This window comes from Equus caballus, chromosome 25, assembly GCF_041296265.1.
Source record: "Equus caballus isolate H_3958 breed thoroughbred chromosome 25, TB-T2T, whole genome shotgun sequence".
NCBI lineage: Eukaryota > Metazoa > Chordata > Mammalia > Perissodactyla > Equidae > Equus > Equus caballus.
The window spans coordinates 24,339,900-24,359,799 of record NC_091708.1 but is presented as its reverse complement, the minus strand read 5'-3'; the positions used below and the strand labels follow the sequence as shown (position 1 = coordinate 24,359,799).

At 36.1% G+C, this 19,900-nt stretch overlaps 1 protein-coding gene and 1 long non-coding RNA gene across 6 annotated transcripts in view; one reads left to right on the top strand and one right to left on the bottom strand.

The window, feature by feature from the left end:
* Positions 1–19,900, top strand: part of LPAR1 (lysophosphatidic acid receptor 1) — a 352,985-nt gene that overhangs the window by 118,013 nt on the left and 215,072 nt on the right. Inside the window, exon 1 of one of the 5 annotated variants that reach the window (XM_070251330.1) lies at positions 16,472–16,685. The exons of 2 other annotated variants lie outside the window; for them this stretch is intronic. The gene's annotated coding sequence lies outside the window, so the exon portion shown is untranslated. Of the gene's footprint in view, positions 1–16,471; positions 16,686–19,900 lie in introns of those variants that run through there. 2 more of the 5 variants (XM_070251336.1, XM_070251333.1) reach the window with 2 other exon arrangements.
* Positions 7,667–10,431, bottom strand: LOC138920783 (uncharacterized). Its single transcript, XR_011432571.1, has 2 exons — positions 10,066–10,431; positions 7,667–7,909 (listed from the first exon to the last, which is right to left on the bottom strand). It is a non-coding gene; the product is annotated as an uncharacterized lncRNA (long non-coding RNA).

Here is a 19,900-nt window from a genome sequence, read left to right as displayed (position 1 = left end):
ACAGCTGGCTTTATATTTGCATAATGAAGAGCAGCCACAGAAGTGAATTTTCACAGAATACAGACCAGCTGCTAGGGGACTTCTTCCTAGGTCTCTCAAACTGAGATGTCACTCCAGAATAAAAACAAAACAAAGCAAATAAAGTCCCTGTCCCTCATCAGTCACCCCCATTAGGGTCATTATATTTTATAAATTCTAAGAGAATGTTGACAGTGGATGCAGCATTACTTTTTATTCCACTAAGGAAAATACAAAAGCCAGCAAGCAAACAAAAAAGCCTTTGCCAATTAAACTATGAAGCATCAATGATTGTGAGACCCATCCCAATTTCGGAGATGTTAAAGTATGAAAACAAAACAAAACCAAGCCAAAACCAAAAAACTAAGCCTGAGTCTTAGAGTTGGTGAAAAGTAAAATATGACTTTCCGATCAATAGGAATTAAATAACCTCCTCCCTTGGTTAGTGTTTGGGAGACTAACTAAGCCAGACGGCATCCTGCAGATTCAGAGGGAGGTTAAAAGATTTGGGGGAGGAGGCGAAGAGGAGAGAATAATGAGGTGGCTTTAGTTGGTCTGCATTAAATACAAGCATGTTAAATTCATGAGTGAGAAACCCCTGGCTTTAAGTCTTTGTTTCAAACTTAGGATATATATATAAATTTCTCCTTTCTTTCCATCTGGACTTTGTTGAAAACCTCAGGTCAAGCCAGCTTGAAAAAAAATACAGTGGAGCTACCTTCTACAGTATGACATCATGTCTCCTCTGTTTCTCATTATAAAGTTGAGTTTCAGATGTTAAAATCATATCCTCCTCACCCTTCTCTGCTTTCTTCTTCCCCTCCCCTTCAACAATCTCATCTTGATGGAGTTCCATTGTTTTTACAGTTGAAACATAGTGCCAGCCACATAAAATTATTAACCTGACATTGAGAAAACACATCTTACGACTAAGAATTAAGCTTTTGTAATTTTCAACTCTACAAAGTTTTTAATGTACTTCTTCACCAGCTGCAGGTCTGCATCTTATTTTTAACTTTCAAATTTTCCCTTCCATACAAGAGGTTATATTTTATAAAATGAAAAACTTTTAATTTGCTAAAAAGTATCACATAATTTCTTAGAGATGTATGTGTAATTGCAACGTAATTTATAAAATAAATCATACAATTCTATTTTAAAAATTTATAAAATGAATAGTGACATAATTTTAAAAATATAAAAATAGTGGAAACATGCACAATAATGGAATGATGCTTGTTCTTTCCACTGGAAAATATACAAAAGTTGTATAAAAATTTTTAGTTACAATGTACAGTAGCTTCTAAAATCTTCATCTAAAAAAATCAAATTATATTATTGGAATTTGGTTAAAAATTTTTTAGGAACAAGATTTATAGTGAAACTACAACTTGAACTATAGCCCAGTTATGATGACTATTATTTGAGTAATATAGCCCCTAATATTTTATTAAAGAGGCACATTTGTACAAGGTATTAAATAATGTCAGTGAAAAATAGCAAGCTGGCCATTTCTAAAATGTTACATTTTACAGAATTATGACAATGGGATATATGAAACTGTCATCTACCACCAGTCTGCCATTTTCTAGCATCTATCGAGAGAGAAGTTACGGAAAACTGGAAAATGAGTATAAGGAAACTAGCAGAAATGTTGATCCTAGGAGGAATGTAACTGACAGGTAACGTGCTTTAAGAATAGACAGGAAGAATCAGGAAGGCTGATTTATAAATAGGTATAAACCTTTGTACCCTACAAAGAAAATATATTCTTTTAAAATATCTATTGATATTAAAAAATTATATAATCATGTATTAAGGTACAAAAATTGTCAAGAAATTTAAAAACAAGAAATAATTCAAATCCCATTGTTTGATCAACTGAAAAAAATGTTAGAAATTAAAAGCAAAAGTTTGAAGTAAGTGAGCTCACTGGAAATATTTTTAAAACTCTTTGTGGCAGATATTGATACTTTTCCCCTGTTTATCTGTTTTCCCATTTTACATGGTAATATAATTTTTAATTTGGCATGTGGCCAACCAGGAAAAAACTACATTTCCCAGGATTCCTTGATTCTAGATGCAGCCATGTGACTAAATTCTAATGTGGATGACAGTGATTGCAAATCCTTTCCTTCCCCCTTATGCTTCTTCTCAGGGCTAGAATGTGGATAAGATGCTAAGAACTGCCAGATGATCTGAAATCATGTTGTGGAAACTACCTACCATGGAAACTGGTGGAATAGCAAGACAGAGGAAGACGGAGCTGTCCTCAGGCCTGGGCTGCCTATGTGGATATTTACCTTATTTTAGTCATTGTCAATTAGGGCCTCTCACAGGAGCAAAACCTCATTTCTAACTAAGATGTCTCTTGTCTTGAGTTAAATAGGAAAAAAATGTGAAGCTGAGATTATTGAAAATGATGATGAGAATACTGGATATAAGATGTTCTGTACTAGCTAAAACTATACCCAAAATGCATTCTTTCAGTGAGTTTCTATTAAATCAGAAAGAATGAAAATAAGCTAATAACATCAAAGAGTTGGAAAATAATCAAATTAATCTAAGGGAAGCAAGAAAAAAGAATTAAAGATATGAGCAGAAATTAATCAAGACAGATAAAACAAAGAAACTGCTAATGAAGTTCACCATGCACAAAACACACAGTGTTATGATTTCAAATGAGATCTAACTCTAAGTAATAAAGTTATAAAAAAATCTATAAGAGAATATATTTAATACTAGCAAGTATGAAAACTGGCAGTTTTGTAGGCAAATATGTATTGCTCAAATTGAGGCAGGATAAAGAAAAATTGAATAGGCCAATAACCTTCAAGGTAACTGAAAATGTTGCAAAAATAATTAGCTCCAAGATGGATAAAAACCTGGGTCATTTTTATGTGTGAGTTTTTTTAAACTTTCCAGTAACTGGTAGTTGCCACAATATATGAAATACTTTAGAGTGCATAAAATGAAGGAAAGGTCCCCAAATCATTGTAAAACACTAACTAATGTTCATACCAAAATCTGACAGAACATAGAAACAAAATCAAAACTCCACATTTATGATCACTGAGACAAAACTTCCTAAAATGCTCACCAAAGGAAAAAAAGTTCTACATTTACAATTACAGAGGCAAAAATAGCTACCTAATTTTTATGCCCATCCATGACAAAATTCAAGGAAAACTAAGGATAGACAGATACTATCTCTTTTTTTTTTTGAGGAAGATTAGCCCTGAGCTAACTGCTGCCAGTTCTCCTCTTTTTGCTGAGGAAGACTGGCCCTGAGCTAACATCCGTGCCCATCTTCCTCTACTTTATATGTGGGATGCCTACCACAGCATGGCGTGCCAAGCTGAACCCCGGGCCACTGAAGCAGAATGTGTGAACTTAACCACTGTGCCACTGGGCCAGCCCCTACGGATGCTATGTTAATATGAGAGTACATCTCTTTCTCAAACTAACACCAACGTCATACTTAATGGTAAAAGCTAACAGCATTTTATCAAAAACTACGAAGAGGATTCTAGCTTTCATCACTTTTTTTCCTTTCAGTGTTTTTGAGAAATAATTGACATACAGCACTGTATCAGTTTCTCCATCACTTTCTAAGAATAGTTTTTTGGCAGTTTGAACCAAGAACTAGGCAATATTATGTTTATTTCTTAGCGGTATTCTCAATTAAAACAAACAAAAATGACAACAAAAAACACTAGAGAGAAAAAAAATGGAAATAAAAAATCCAGTTAAAATAACTATACTATTATTTTCCTATATGTGAGAAACAAGTATGATGGAAAAATATATAATTAAAATTTCTACAAAATTAATTCTTTAATTAAGGAGAAAACTTAAAACAATGAGAGAGAATTTAAATAAAAATGAATAAATGGAGATATACGTTTCTGATAGGATGACCCAATAGTGGTTTCTTCAGGTTAATTTATGTATTTAATGTTACTCCAAGCAAGACCTTAACAGGGGTATTTGGGGCCTATAAATTTTTTTTGTGGAAGTATATGAAGTCAAGAATATGATAAACATTTTTAAAATTGTTTTTTTGAGGTATAATTAATACAGTAAAATGTACAAATCTTGATTTTACCGCTCAAATGTATATACCCTTTGTGACCACCATACAAGATGTAGAACATTTTCATGTCCCTAGAAAGTTCCCTTCTTCTAGAAGGGCATATCTTTTCTTCTTATCGAGCAGCTAGAAAGGGAGCGGGGAGGCTTTTTGCTTTGATGCTATCAGGAATTTAACAGAATTCAGGCCGGTTTGCAGCTTCAGTTAGTTTCAGGTTGCATTTGTTTTCAAATTTCTTGAGAGTGAAATCTTATCTGTGCATATAACAACCTTTTCCTTCTAGTGGACTTTGGGATCTCTATTTGCTTTCCAGCTTTCCCCCCAGATTCCCAGATGCTTCTGCCAGACACTGAGCAGAATTCCAGTGGGAAGAATTGCTGGAAGGAAGGACTAGTTCTGCATGTGGGTTCCTGAGATTCTGTTCCATTACACCAACTCACATGGCATATTCATTACACCAGTTAAAAGTTTAACTGATTTCTCCTTACCCCAGAAGATTCTTTATGCCTAAACTCAGCAAGTGCTCTCAGGAGAAAAGCAGTCCAAGGTGTCTGCTCACCCAGGAAGGACCTGTCCCTCACAGGAAGTCTTTAAATTCTTTTAATTCATAGCTCTCCAATGTGTTAGAGCATAAGAATGTTTAGTTTATCCACCTTTTCCTAGTTATTCTGGTGAAAGCAATGGTGTGTCACAACCTTCTACATTTTAACCTGAAGTAAAACTCTGCAGTAAAATTGTGGAAAAAAAAAGAACTATGAGGTGACAGTTGCATCATCGAATTTTAGAACATATTTTAATTTCATACTGTGGTATTGGTACAAGAATAGACCGATGTAGTTTAGTAAAACAGAATAGGAAGTCAAGAAACAGGCAAGGTTTTAGCTTGTGATAAAGATGGTTTTCCCCAAAACTTTGCAGGATAATGTATTACTCAATATAAGGCAGAAAGTACCTAATTGTTAAAAATACTTAGAGCCTTTCTTCACTCAATACTCCAAAAAGAGATCGCATAGGAATTAATTGGAAAAATGAAACTATAAGATAAAAATTTTAAAAATACAGTAGAATAGATTCTGCTTATGGGGTTAGTAAAATATTTCTAAGCATTAAAAATTAAAGAAAAAATAATAAGGGAGAATGAAAAATAGAAATTTTCTACCTTGAAAATTATAATAAACAAATTTAAAAGTGCAACTCTAAAACAAGTAAAATATATTTGTAAAATAAATGAACAGAGTGTTATCACCCTTATATAAAAAGCTCTTATAAATCAATAAGAAAAAGGCAGATGGGAAAATGTTTTAACAAGTAATTCAAAAACAAAAACATACAAATGGCTTAAAATATATAAAAACATTTATATCATTAGTAGTCAAAGATCCCTCTTATAGCATTTTTTGTTTCTTCTTCCCCTGTGGTAGAAAAATAACCTTAATATGCAAATAGATTTTAAATGATAATTTAAAAATCAATAAAAAATTAGTCAGGGAGTGAATTGCCTAAAACATAGTTAACATAAAGTGTTTTTGAAACCTACTGTTCTTCTATTCAGTCTACTGCACTAGCTAATGTTTTCTGTGCCCATTTTGTGGTACTAATTTTAATATATTTCTTTGTGAACATTGATTTTCCCAGAACTCATCAGACCATAGGTCTGGATAAGGTCACTCTAGTAATAAATTCCACTGCCACTTGCCCAAGGCTGACAAAGGACATCCAGCCCTTTCAAGTCTTACTTGATTATTTCTCTGTTGTCTTACTTCAACTCATGTTTTTCCACCCTGTGCACCCTTTTGAACGTCTGACGTCCATGAAACTTCCTGAGAATTGTGACTCAGAGTCATTCCTGCTGCTGGTGTCTACCATGACAACACTGATGACATTGCAAAAGATGGTTTCCCAAATCCTCACGCCCTTGGGGTGCCTGAACGACACTGCAATTCCTTCAGTCTTCACCAAACCAAAGCTATGTTACGTGGGGCAGAAGTGGGGAGCCTGCACCCTTCCTGACTGTATGTCACTCTTTGGCATCTGGGCAACACTATGCTCCTTTTTCTCCTTTGGAGAAATAACTCCTTTAACTCTTTCCTACAGTCCTACTGTCTGTTCCAAGGTGCCAGGCTGGGAACCAAGACCGAGTTACCCCCTTTTATTCCATCCCAATTAGAGAGCAGTCTCCCAAGCAAAGCTCATCTGAACTTTCTCCACACAAATGAATGCAGACAAAAGGACACCTGGTCCACTCCTTGTCTGTCATGTCCGGATATGAATGAATCTCCTTTAGCGTCATCTTCAATGCACAAGGCTGAGTTAGAAATGAATGATGCCCCATTCCCTTATCTCTTCCTGAATTTTCCTTCACAGTGTCAGGAAGGAATGAGTGAGGCTCCATTCCTTTATCTATTTTTGAATTTTCCTTCACATGTGCTGGAAACTCTTCTCCAACGCTGACTGTACTGCTAAGACTGCGTTGACCTCAGCTATCCTACTTTGCTCAGAGGCCCTCATTTTCTTTCTCCTTGTGATAAGTCAATATCTTTACCTATATTCCACGGCTATGGTGAAGCGCAGCTGACTGACTAGAGAGAAACCAGTGGCACAGAAGCCCTAGACATGCACAGTGAAAATCTGAAGACTAAAGCAATGAATCAACTAAAGAGGCAGAAACCTGAATAAAAAAGAGGACTGACCTTCTGAGCTTTTGTCCCTCGGGGAGTATTAGTTTTACCTTTCCTGCTAACATGATGGCAACCAGGCTGGGAACTTTGGATAGATTATTTATTCAATGTGACAGCCCCCCCCCCCCCCCCCACTTTCTCTCCCTCCAACCCTTTACCCACGACCTTTCCAGACTCTAAGTTTTTTAAAACAAACTTCATCAAAGAATCAGAATTAGGTGAATAGGCACTGATTACCTGAGTTACCTTTGTCTCTCCTTGTCTAGAAAAAAACTGTAAACATTTCCCAGATGATCTTTTGTTTTTCAATTGAGACATAATTGACATACAATATTATATTAGTTTCAGGTGTACAACATGATGATTCAATATTTGTATACATCGTGAAATGATCACCTCCACAATAAGTCTAATTAACTTCCATCACCACACATAGTGACAAATTTTTTCTTTTCTTGTGATGAGAATTTATAAGCTCTACTCTCTTATGAGATGATCTTTACCCGTGGAAATTAATGGCATCAACAGCAGCCTTTGAAAAATGTGAAATTATCTCACTGATGCTCAGAAAAAAAGTTCTGTCGTTCCAACTGCCTGTGTGGTAGAAGGAAAAATTAGTTCTTGAAAAAGGCCTGGATTACAGCTTTCTCTTGTTAAAAGAGAGATTGCTCAATGGGAAATGGAAGATCACAAATCTTCCACTTTTGGAACGAAAAGATAGTTATAATACCCTAACAAAAATAAAACCTCCTCCCTCAGTGAGCTAGTCGAACACTGGCCTGCTTGAAGAATGTGCTAAGTTAAGTAGGGAGGCCTGTGAAGCAGTAATTACTCCAAGGAGGCTGCAGGGAAAGGAAAGTACATTCCAGACACCTAATCATTTACAATTGAGTTTAATGAGGTAGTAATTTACAGCTTTGGGGGTGGAAGTATGGAAAGGTCCCTGCCAGGAATTGGGCAGACTCTTTAAAATCCTGGAGTTTAATGAAGGCATTGGAGGGTGGAATCATACAGCCGGACTTGTGTAATTCCATCTGCTCAGCGCTTGGACAGGAAGTAAATGACAGGGCACTCGGGACCTACATCTGGAAACAACATGTTTCAAAGGATTTTATAAATCCTGCAGTAAAAGAAGAAGAAGGAAGAAGAAAAAAACAGAGGTGAAAGGGCATAATTATGGGGCCATGGGGAAGCACAACAGGGAAGGACCATTATAGGTTCTTTTTAGTTTGAAGAAATAACATTTTCTAATGTCAAGGTCAGTCATTGATAATAATTGACAAAACACGCTTGTCAAGCCCAATATGAAAACAGAAAGGACTGAAATTTCCTTTCTGGATAGAATTTGGGTGAAGCCTACAAAGTAGTTCAGGATCCACTGAACTTACCTGAACGCTACTTTTCATTCTCCTGGTGATATTGTCTTCTTTATCGTCATTATTTCTTGGTTCATAACACCCTGGGTTAATTTCGCATATTGTTCACAAGTACTTTTGAAATACAGCCAGCACGTGATGGGGTTTGTCTTAAAGAAATGTTAAAGGCTCAAGGCAGAATTTTGGAATGTGGGGGCAAAAAGTAGCTGCTAGACTGGCCTTTCGTTGTGATGCATCAACGATTGACATATACATAAATCAGGATTTGTTTTCTTCTCACTTAGACTAAAAGGCTTTCATAGTTCATTTTATGTTACCCCATTTCCACTTTCCCAAGTAAACCTCATGCTCCCCAATTTCCACATGCTCAAAAACATTCTCCTGTTTCTAACGAAGCTTTCTCATTCTTTCCTTCTCTGGTTGTTTCTGAAAGTTGGGAAGAAAGTTGAAGGAACAATGAGGGTAGATCAAATGGAATAAAGAGGAGCCATTACATTTCTTGACTTTCAAGAGCATGGATCCAGGTTAAAACTCATTCCTTCATCAGGCTATTAAAAAATATTTAAGAGGGAAGTATTATTTGACTTGTGTGCCAGGCAGGCAAGTCTTGCTAGGAAGAGAAGTCGGACTCACAGCAAACTATGCTACTTGTCATGATCATAGTCATATTCACAATCGTAATCACTGATAGCAGGGCTTGAGCATGTATTCTGTGCTGGGTGGTTTACATGTATTATTTCATTAATTCTTTCAGTAATCCTGAAAGTATGAAACAGGTCATTCTTATCTCCTATTTCACAGATGAGAAAACTGAGGTTCATAGAAGTAGCTCAAGGTCACTAGGATAGTTGGTAGAATGGAAAACTCAAACTCAGGTCTGCCTGATTTGAGAGACTATAGTGTTTACTCACATGTTATATTGCCTTGACTTTTATGTTTGGATAGCAGATTGTAGGGATTTAAAAAAAATCTGGCTGGAAGGCAGAATGATGGTCCTAATGACATCTAAGGAAACCATTCCATTCCTCCAAAAAGCTCTATCTTTAAAGTATCTTGTATGACATTTGTACTACTGAATACAGAAGGAAAAGGAATGTTTTTTTTCTCTTGTAATATCTTTTTATCTTAGAATCTGGCTAAAAGAAAAGGGGAAATTAGTTTTCAAAAGCTTTATTTTCCTATTTTCCAGAGAATGAGTTGTTTCCCATGCCTTAAGTTTGAACACAATCTTTTGCTGATTAAAAATCATAAACAAGTTTTTTAGTTTCTCAAGAGCTATAGTCTACTTCTTGAAAGTCTGGGCAAACTCACTACACTGGAATAATAATTATTCTTTGGAAAGCTATGTTGCCTATCCACAATAAGAAACATGTGACAAGGTATTTAGTTATGGTTTCAATCCACATGAACTGGAAAGGACTTTCAAGTTAAATAAATCTTCACGTGTGTGACAAAAACAAGCTTCGATACACTATCAGTAATGCCAGCAGTGAAATCTGAGATCAGAAGTGCTAACGAGGGTGGAAAAAATGGAAAATTTTAATATTAAGCCCTTATTTCTCTTTCTTTCTGGTTTGCGAGTCAACAGCCTGATTAGTGGAATTTCCTTTGGTACTGCTAGTTTATTTCCAGTTTTAAGAATATTATACTGCTAACTGTAGAAAAACCAATCCATTACTTGGAAAAAGTATACTTAGTGACTCACAAATGACACTATTTTCTCCCTTTAGAAGATCACAGAACTACTAAAGTAAGCGATCTCCCATTCCCTTCACCAGTGAATACAACCTTGTGTTGGATTGTTGATATCAAGTGTTACTTCCATGATGCCAGAGTTGTGATATATATATATATATATAATTACAAACAAAAATTAAAGATAAAAATCAAGTCTACTTACTGATTCTCTTTTTCATCCTTTGGAGAAGAAGACAAATGTCTCATTAATCCAGCATGGTTGGGGGTTGGGCTCTTCCATTAAATAGGTTTTTTTCCCAGAAATTTTAACTCTTCAAATGCAGACTTTAAAAGTTTGCAACCAGATTCTATGGATATCTTTCTAAAATGTATAAGTTATCTGTCTCCTTTCTTGAAAAGAAAATACAGAATACAACTTAGTCTGATCTTCATGACCTCGAATCCTTGTTCTAAACAATTATCGTCTTATGCTACCCTGTATGTGACTGTGTTGTAGGAGATTCACTGGTGACGTGTGAAGGGCTGTTGAGGAGCACAGGGCTGTGCTAAGGCTGAATGAAACCACGCTAGGTCATTTAAGTTCTTGCGAAGGCTTTTGGCATTTGTGTGTGCATAAGCATGGGGGTGTGCTCCCACTAGTATCATCCTCATAGTTGGTTGCCTTTAAGCTTCTGTGGCTAGAATACCTAACCCTAAACTTGTGGCTCTGAGAGAACCCACTAAGCTCCTTGTGTGTAAGCTTGGGCTTTGTGACATCTGCTTAGGTCATTTGGAGGCTGTGGTTGTTCCATTTCTCATTCTGGATTGTGTAGTGGATATCCGAGACTGCCAGATTACTCACCCCTGAGTAAGCAGGGAATTTCTCTAATGTTATGCTTATTTTGCAAACTATTAAATGATTCCACAAATCTCCACCTCAGATCTTCCTTCTGTTATAGACCTTACCTCACTAATGATACTGCCATCTATTCCAAACATCCTTATTAGGTTGTAGCATGAACCTTTAGGGTACATGATTTTAAAGTCAGGTAGATCTGGGTTTGAATTTCGGTCCCCCAACTTGATAATTGCATAATCTTAGACACAGTAATTTATTTATCTCACCCATCTATTTAACAAATATTTACTGAATATCTTTTATGTGCCAGGCAATGTTCTGGGCCCTTGGGATAGAGTTCTTGGAGACTAAAGCCTAGCTGGGGGAGATAGGCAACACATAGGCAAGTAAATATATGGTACATCAAATGACAGTGGTGCAAGAGATGTGGAGGATAGAGAGTGTGAGTGATAGAGATAGGTCTGAGGATGTTTATGAAAGTTGTTTCAGCGGAGTGGTTGGGAGGAAAGCCTGACAGGAATGCATTCAGGAGAGAAGGGGAAGATTGGGATTTAAGACTCCATGTATAGTCAACCTTTTAAGGAAGTTTTGCAGTAGAGGAAGGCAGACATGTGCTATGGCAGCTGGGAGGGAATGTGGGGTCAAGTGAGGGTTTTATTTTAAGATCTAGCATTTTTGTATGCTGATGTGAATGACTCAGGAGAAAGAGGGAAATTGAAGATGCAAGGGACAGAGGAAACAATTGTTGAAGTAGTGTTCTCGAGTTGGCAAGAGGGTTGAGATCCACTACACAAGTAGTGGGCTTGGCCTCAGCTTGGAGGCTAAGAGTTTATCCATAGCCACAGGAGGAATGGCAGAGAATAAGGGTACACATACCAATAAGTCAGTCGATGGGGTGGTGGGAGTATGTCGAAACCTTTCTCGATTGCTTCTGTTTCCTCAGTGAGAAGGAAAGCAGGCTCATCACCTGAGAGAGACGATGGGGAGGAATGTTGGAGGTTTGAGGAGAGAGAAAAATGTACAAACTAGTTCTTGGAGAACAGGTGAATGAATGAGTTGCAAAAATAGAGTTGAATTGCTGTGAGGCTCTACGGGACCGTTTGAGGTTAGTGATCATCAATGTAAAGCTAGATCAGTTATTTTCTTTTTATGCAACATACTTCCCCTATTTTTCTACCTTTTTTTAAAGTTGTAATACTGTCATTGTCTCTGAGAAGCACTGGATATTTCTGCCTCCATCCTCCCCTCCAGATTCCTCCTTCACAATTTCTTTCCCTTCTTTCTCCATCCCTAGGAAAGTAAGTTAGTGGTTTTCGCTTTTGAATTTCCAGAAAAGCTTGCACACACCTCTACTGTAGCACTCTTCAACAAACTGCAATCATTTCTCTGCATTTCTGTCTCCATCCTCACCCCTACTATGCATGAACTTCTATTCCTAGCCCCTGGTTCAATATCTTCATACTACAGATTTTTGGTAAATGTTTACTGAATGGAGGAAGGAAGGAAAAATAAAAGTTCTGCCTCTTATTTCTGTATTTACAGTCCTTATAGGTGTCCTATTTCTGGTATTCAAAGGTTAAAAAGCAAATCACCCTTCCCTTTGTGTCTCTCGAGATGAATTAACAATGATTTTTCTTTGGATTTATTTTGGCAAACCCATTTATTTGCTGAATATTTGTTATTTTCTGCTGGTATGTCTGAATGATGAAGAATAGTTTTTGGCACCTCTTTAACAAGACAAAGTCAAAAAAGATTTATTTTCTAACAACTGTTTTCCTTCCAGATAATGGCAAATTACATAAAGCATTTCTAGGTCAACCAAGGCAACTGAGAAATTTTGACATTGACCACGGCTGAGGCAATTTGCTGTGGAGATGGCTGGAGGCACACATTGGTTCCTGAAGCCAGTTGGGGGGCTGTAATTGATTTCAGATGTGCTCTGAATAACACTGAAGATAAATGTCCCAGAGGTAGATTATTGGAGAGCTCTTTAGCTGTTTCTAATAAAATTTTCTTTAAAATTCCAAGATATTTTTTCCTACAGATGCGTATAATAATTCTAGCATGAACTAGTGGGCCTGAATGAAAACTACACGTTTGTTAATAATTTTCCATTTCTCCCTAATTATGAAAGGAATTCATGGTCTTGGTAGAAAAATTGAAAATTACAGATAACTATAAAGAACAAAATAGAAAGAATCACTGGTTATTTACATACATATATTTATCTAGTTAAGACCATACGGAATGTAGTTTTGTGTATTAACTTTTATGTGATACTATATCCCAATCTTTTGCTCTCATCATTACAATTTTTTCAAAGTATGCATTCAACAGTCTTATAATATTGTATGGCAGTGTTTTTGTTTTTGTTTTTTTTTTACAGTTTTCCATGTAGTCTTGGGGATTCATAGAGCTGTCTTGGGAGCCACACAGGGCTTGGGGGAAGCAGGAATTGAGAAGGAGGCCACTGAGCTGAGCTGGCTGGAGGCACCCCTTGCATTTCTCAAACAGAGACGCTCCATATTTAACTAATTTATATATTGGGCTTCTGCACAAAATTTTCCTTGAAGAAGAGTTCCCAATTATATCAAAATTTGAAATCAGTTACCGGTGAGCCATAGTTTATTTAACCATTTTGCATTTGTTGTATATCCAGTTTTTCTCTAGTTTAAGTAATATCATGGACAACTTTGTACATATACATATATGCATATAATTACATAATATAAATATAATATATTAAATACAATTATGTGATATATAAGAATATATTATATATTTTAAATTTATAAAATATGTACATATATAATTATTTCTCTGAGATGTATAAATAGATACAGACCCAGATACCGGGTCAAGCATAGATACTGTTATATTGTCCTAGATAAATATGGCCTGGAGAATGGTTGTGCAACTTCAACTCCTGACAGCAGTGTATAGAAGGACCTGTCTCATAGTACACAAAGTCCCTTTTCTTGGTGGTATTTTCCATTTGCTGGTTGAAAAGCAACACATCGCTGTTATTTTAATAAGTAATTATTTTATATGGTGAGGCTAAACTTTTATTCACATGATTATAAGTGATATTTTCTTGCATGAATTTTCTTTGCTAATATTTCTGTTGGAGCACTGGTGTTTTTCCAGTGGATTTTAAGGTTTATAAGTATGCTTTGTTTATTAAGGGTATTAAGCTTTTTTCTTATTTGTGGCTATTTTTCCAGTTTGTCACTTAAGTGTTATGATATTTTTTATATCATTTAACGTTTTTTATGGAGTCCAATTTATCAGTTATTTGCTTTATGACTCTTTCCATGGCTTTTACACTTGGAAAATCTCTTTCCATTTACTTAGATATTCACCTATAATTTCTGATCGTCCAATAGTTTCATTAAAAAAATTAACATTAATTCACAAGAGTTGATTTGGCATTAAGATATGTTTTGTTTTTAACTTATCATAGCTAGGTTTTGTGCTATTTTTTTGAATAATCCATGCCAGCCTTTTTGGATTATTAATGCGTAAGGATGCAATTGATTTTATATATTGACCTTTGGTACAACAACTTGGCTAAACTGTGCTATTGACTCTGGTAGTTTACTTGAAGGGTTTCTAAATGGAAAAAAATATCATCAGGAAATAATTATTGTTTTGTTGCTTCCTCTGCAACGTGTATGCCACTTATCTTTTCTTCTTCCCTTAGCCCTCTGGTTGGGGCATCTGGTGCAATGTTGAATAGAAGCACGTATTGATTGTGGGTATCCTTATCGTGTTCTGGTCTTCAAAAGGAACCCTCCATCTTCGCACAGTTTGGGGTAATTGTTGTAGACTCTCAAAAGATTCTGTGTATCAGCTTAAGGAAATTCACTTTTATGTTTGTTTGCTAAGAATTCTTTAAAATGGTGAATTACTTTTCAATAATAAAAACGTCATATCCCTCATCCATTGAAATGTTCATTTCTCTTTTATTTTGTTAGCGATTGAATGACACGAATTAGTTTTCAGATGTGAACCCGTCTGAAATTGGACACTATGTATTATTTATTTTAGACATTGCTGGGTTTCAATTTGATAATATCTTATTTAGATACTTTTCGATTTATATTTTTAAGTAAGACTGGCTTGCTCTCCTTCTTGCAGTACTTCAGTATGCTTTTGGAATAAAGATTATATAAGCGTTATAAAATGAGTTGGGGAACGTTCCTTATTTTTTTATTCTCTGGAAGAGAATATTTCGTACAATTAGTCTGCAAAACCAACTGGGCCTGGTTGTGTGTGCGTGCATATATGTATCATAATAAGAAACTTTTATTCTGGTAGGTGGTTTGCAGAGGTGGATATGGGCAATGGGGCAAGGGGAGCACACCCCTGTATACACATGAAACTCCTCCAATCAAGAGTTAAACCCTGTCTTTTTTTGAACCAGGGCTGGTGTACCTTGCTTTGGCCAATAGGTTACAGCTGTAGTTCTGTTGTGCTAGCTGTGGGCCTTAAAAGACTGGCAACTTCTGTTTTGTTCCCTTGAGATTGGCTAGCATGTAAAGAAACTTGTGCTAGATTACTGACTGATGAGAGTCCTCTGAGAGAGAGAAAGAGAGAGAGAGGGATGGAGAAAGAGGGTGGTCCAGCCAGTCTGAGTCCAACTTGCCAAGCCAGCTGAAGCACCAGACACTGCATCAAAGCCATCTTGGAACCTCCAGCCCCAGCTGAGCTGCTGTACTCAACACGATGCGGGGTGGAAATAAGTTGTCTATTCTGAACTTTACCAAAATTTCAGAATCATGATAAGCAATAAGCGATTTTTGTACTAAATTCTAATGTTGTACTTGGGTCTGTTTCTGTCTCTTATCGGTTAGTGTGCTTGATATCATCTGTTTTTCTTCCTGCCCATCTCTCAAATTGTTCTTAATATTGTTTAATTCATATTTTAGTCTGGTAGTGCAATTCCCCCTTCTTATTCTTGTATTTCAAAATATTGTGGCTATTCTTGCCTGTTTTTCCTTTCAGGTGAACTTCCGGATATTTCTATCAATTTCCTAAATGCTTTGGAATTTTCATTAGAATTGCGTTAACTGGATGGATTATTTTGGGGAGAATCTTTGCATGATTATCTTTACAACCTAAATCCTGATTTGTCTTTTCATATCTTCAAATATTTTTACATTCGTTAGTGATTTTTTTTTCAGGGAAAGAGTCACCCTGAGCTAACATCTGTTGCCAATCTTCCTCTTTCTTTTGTTTCCTCCTGAAATCCCCAGTGCATGGTTGTATCTCCTAGCTGCAAGTCACTCTAGTTCTGCTGTGTGAGCCACAGTGTGGCAACTGGCAGATGGGTAGTGTGGTTCCGCGACAGGGAAGCGAACCGGGACCACTGAAGTGGCGAGTGCCTAACTTTAACCACTAGGCCATCAGGGCTGGCTCCATTCTTTAATGATTTTTGTGGGCTTTACATATTTTATTTACTCCTTCATTCACTCATTCATTCGTTCACAGGGCACCTTTCTTATTAAGCTCAAATTTGTAGCCCACTGCTAGCAAATATACAGAATTTACAGAATGTGCTTTGTATATTAATCCTATCATCTGGCATTATTTTATTCTCTACTTTGCACTCTTTTTCTATTTATTTTTATTTTATTGTGGTTCTGACGTTTTATGGCAACCTGGAGTCCTACTGTGTACATTAACGGCTGAACTTGTATACCCCCAGTTTGCTTGGTCATTGGACGCAGGCTTCACTGATAAGGGTACGGCTGCAGGTGAAGCAGTTCTAGGCAGATAAGGCTGACCCTGAAGTTGCTGTCAGCTGGAGGCTCACAGAGCACGAGCACAGCACAGAATGTGCTGACCACATTCCTCTCAGCTGAGCAGCAAGGCCAGTCTTGAAGAAGGACCTGGGCAGTGTATTGCTATGTTCACCACAGGCCGGTGCTGAGAAACTTGGGGAAGTCCCGTCCGTCGCCCTGCCAAACGAGGATGGACAGGTTGTTCTCTATAATATCTGCTGCTCCTTGCTGTTCTGAATTCTCTGTTTTTCTCAACCACAGCTTTTCCTCTTTTCCCTGATGGGTGTTTATTTAACTTGCTTTAAAGTCACTAGAGAAGCTTGACTTACAGCTTTGATGTGAAGATTGACTGCAAGACCCTCAGCATGTAGCTGTTCACACATAAGCCACAGCAAGGCACAGCCCTGATGAGCAAGAGGCCTCATTTCTGGCCCTGGAAGGAGATCCCAGATAAATTGCATTCATGGCTTTACGTTTAATGGAAACCTCTTGGCGTGCCCCTGCTGTATTCTGTCATCTTTCTGCAGTGTTTCTGTGGCTTGCAGATATGCATGTAGTTCTAACTCCCAGGGTTTCTGTAAGTAAATAGGCCTAAAATTTCATTAATGCATGGTTGACTGCCATTGCCATTTCTCTACACCCAGAAGAGGATGTCTCTGATATTTTCAATGGACAGTTTTGTCCTTGAAGCAGTTTAATCAAATTCAGCTGATGCCATCATTTTAAAAAAGTCCATAAGCAAAACAAAATTATTTTCTCTTTTTACATTACTCTCTCTCCATTCGTCTTAATTATGTTCTCCTTAGGACCATTATCTAATAAAAGGAAGGCAAATTTAGAAATGGATATGAGCGTAGTAGAACCCCAAATAGGTTTTTATTAAAAGAATTGTAATTAAACCAAGTTACATGCATCGACTTTCCAAAGAAGTATAAACATGTATTTACAATCGGATACTCTTAACAGCTAATTTAAAACAGGAATCTATGATCAAGACGTTTTAAACTCTCCTAGGTAATGGCAACTGTTTATTTTAGCAATGCCTACTCAGATTTGGCGCTACCAAATTTGCTTTTAAAACTCAGTATATAAAATGTTCTTTCCCAGTATTCCATTAGGGTATTACTGATATATAAAACTAAATAAATAAAGACTCTAGAAACTATGAATAATAGGAGGCCATGTTCCAGAGGACAGAAGGAAATTCCACCAGCTGCAATGACATAGAAGTTGGGTTGAAAGTAAAAGACCATGACCTATGCACACTTCCCAACTAACACCATTGAGCATGGTGGGCGGGAAAATAAGGCAGAAAGAGATTTTGACTCATTTCAACTGTGGTCTTAGCTCTGAGAGACAGAAGATTCCTGGCCACAAAAAGGTCAACTCCCCGCCCCACCTCATATATATGAATTTTTTTATAAGGGCGCCAAATATACTTCCCTCCCTTTCTCAACTTCCTAGCCCCCATCAGATATCCTCTTTTTTCATGGCAGCATGGATTAAAGGGGAGGAGTACAAGGATGTGTTATTTCCCAAGATGTATATTTGCTTCAGCTAAGAGGTTATATGTCAGGGAAGAAATGAAAAGAATGTGGAGAGTAGATGGAAGCATTTCAGGGTAGTATTCCTCAACAAAATAAAACCTTAGGCTGCATCCAATTTCCTATTATAGTCAGAGACCTGGAGCCACACTAGAAGCTCTGTACATCACTGTGTTTGAGATGAGTTCCGGTCAGGATGTAAATGAATGGAAGAAGAGTGAAGATAATCTACCCATTCTGGCTGTGGGCAAAAGTAAGGTCTGAATAGATGTCTCCTTGTTTTAGCATGAAAAACAAAACAAAATAACATGAGACCTACGAAGTATTCTTAAATTTGCACTTTTCATACCATTATAACAGGTCTTTTTTTAATGTTATTAGAAACATTTTAAACATATTTTAATGGCTATATTTACACTGAATGGATGTATGAATATTTTCTTAGCGATTTCTCTGTTCTCAGATATTTGTATTGTTTTTCACTAACATAAGTATAGATAGGACAACCAAATCTGTGATAAAGATTCTACTGTAATTAAAATTTTTTGTTAGAAAAGAATCCTAGAACTGGGATTATTGGTAAATGATTATTAGTTTTCAAATTATCTTACTACACACTATCTAGTTACTTTCAAAAATACTGTAGCACTTTTTGCCACCAGCACCAATGTATGAGAATGCTTATTTTAGTAGATGGTTGCCAGCAATGGGCTGCTTGTGTTTGTTTTCCTTTAATAACATAAGGTGAAAATTTATATATTATTGTTGTAACCATTTCCTTAATTAATAGGAAGGTTGAACATTTACAGTTATTAAATGTTGACATTATTGGAAGCAATGATTATTATACTTTCTCTTTTTGTGAAATCCCTGATCATGTATTTCCATTTGTTCTGCTAGTAAGTTGGTATTAGGAAAGATTTTAATGGTCCAATTTTCCATCCAGGTAAAAGGGGAAGACGATTTTGTGGCAGTTGAATGATAGGTCATATCCATAAATTAAACCATGAAAACCATAATATCCTCAGTATTTTTGAAGGCCTATTTTTATAACTTAAATATCTATGATTGAATAGTAGTAATTCTACTACTATTAATTACTTTTTCGCAATGTGTAACTATTCAATGTATTAAATGAAAAAATTATTTTAAAGTAAGTACTATATTTTGTTTTGTTAATAGACAGGAAAAGTGAGACTTAAAGGGACAGAGCTAGAATTCAAATCCAATATATGTGATCCAAAACCTAGGCTTTTGTTCTTCGGGCAAAGTGCTTCACCACATTCACGTCTGCAAGTTCGTTTCAGAGGCATTACATTCTTTGTTGAGCTCTTGGCTTTCTGTACGTTTAGCTGGTTTTGTTTTAAAAACAATACTTCTTTTTAAGGATGGAAATATAATCTTACAATTAATCTCTATCCTAGGAAAACTAATAACTTTTGCTGGGGCAATAATAAAAATAATTATTATAAGGACAGTAATAGGGACCGTTTGCAAGATATTTCATATTTTACAAACTGTTTTCATATATCCATATTTGCAACATATTTTGAAATAAAAATAGAATTTACAAAACAGCATGTATCTCTGATGTTAATTTTGTTATAAAATAGGTATGTCTTCACCAATATATGCAAATACATGCATAGTCAAAAGATAAGTATAGATTCCAGAATGCACACTGGTGAGGTTATGGGTAATTTTTAATTTTGGGGAGTGTCTCTTTATTTAAAAACTAAAATATTTATGTATTCTTTTAATAATCATTGCCCTTAATCTTTTTTATATTTTTAAAGCAACCAAAGAGAATTAAAGGCAAACACTAGACTTAAACATTTTTTAAATGGTTACTATATTTAATATGAAAGA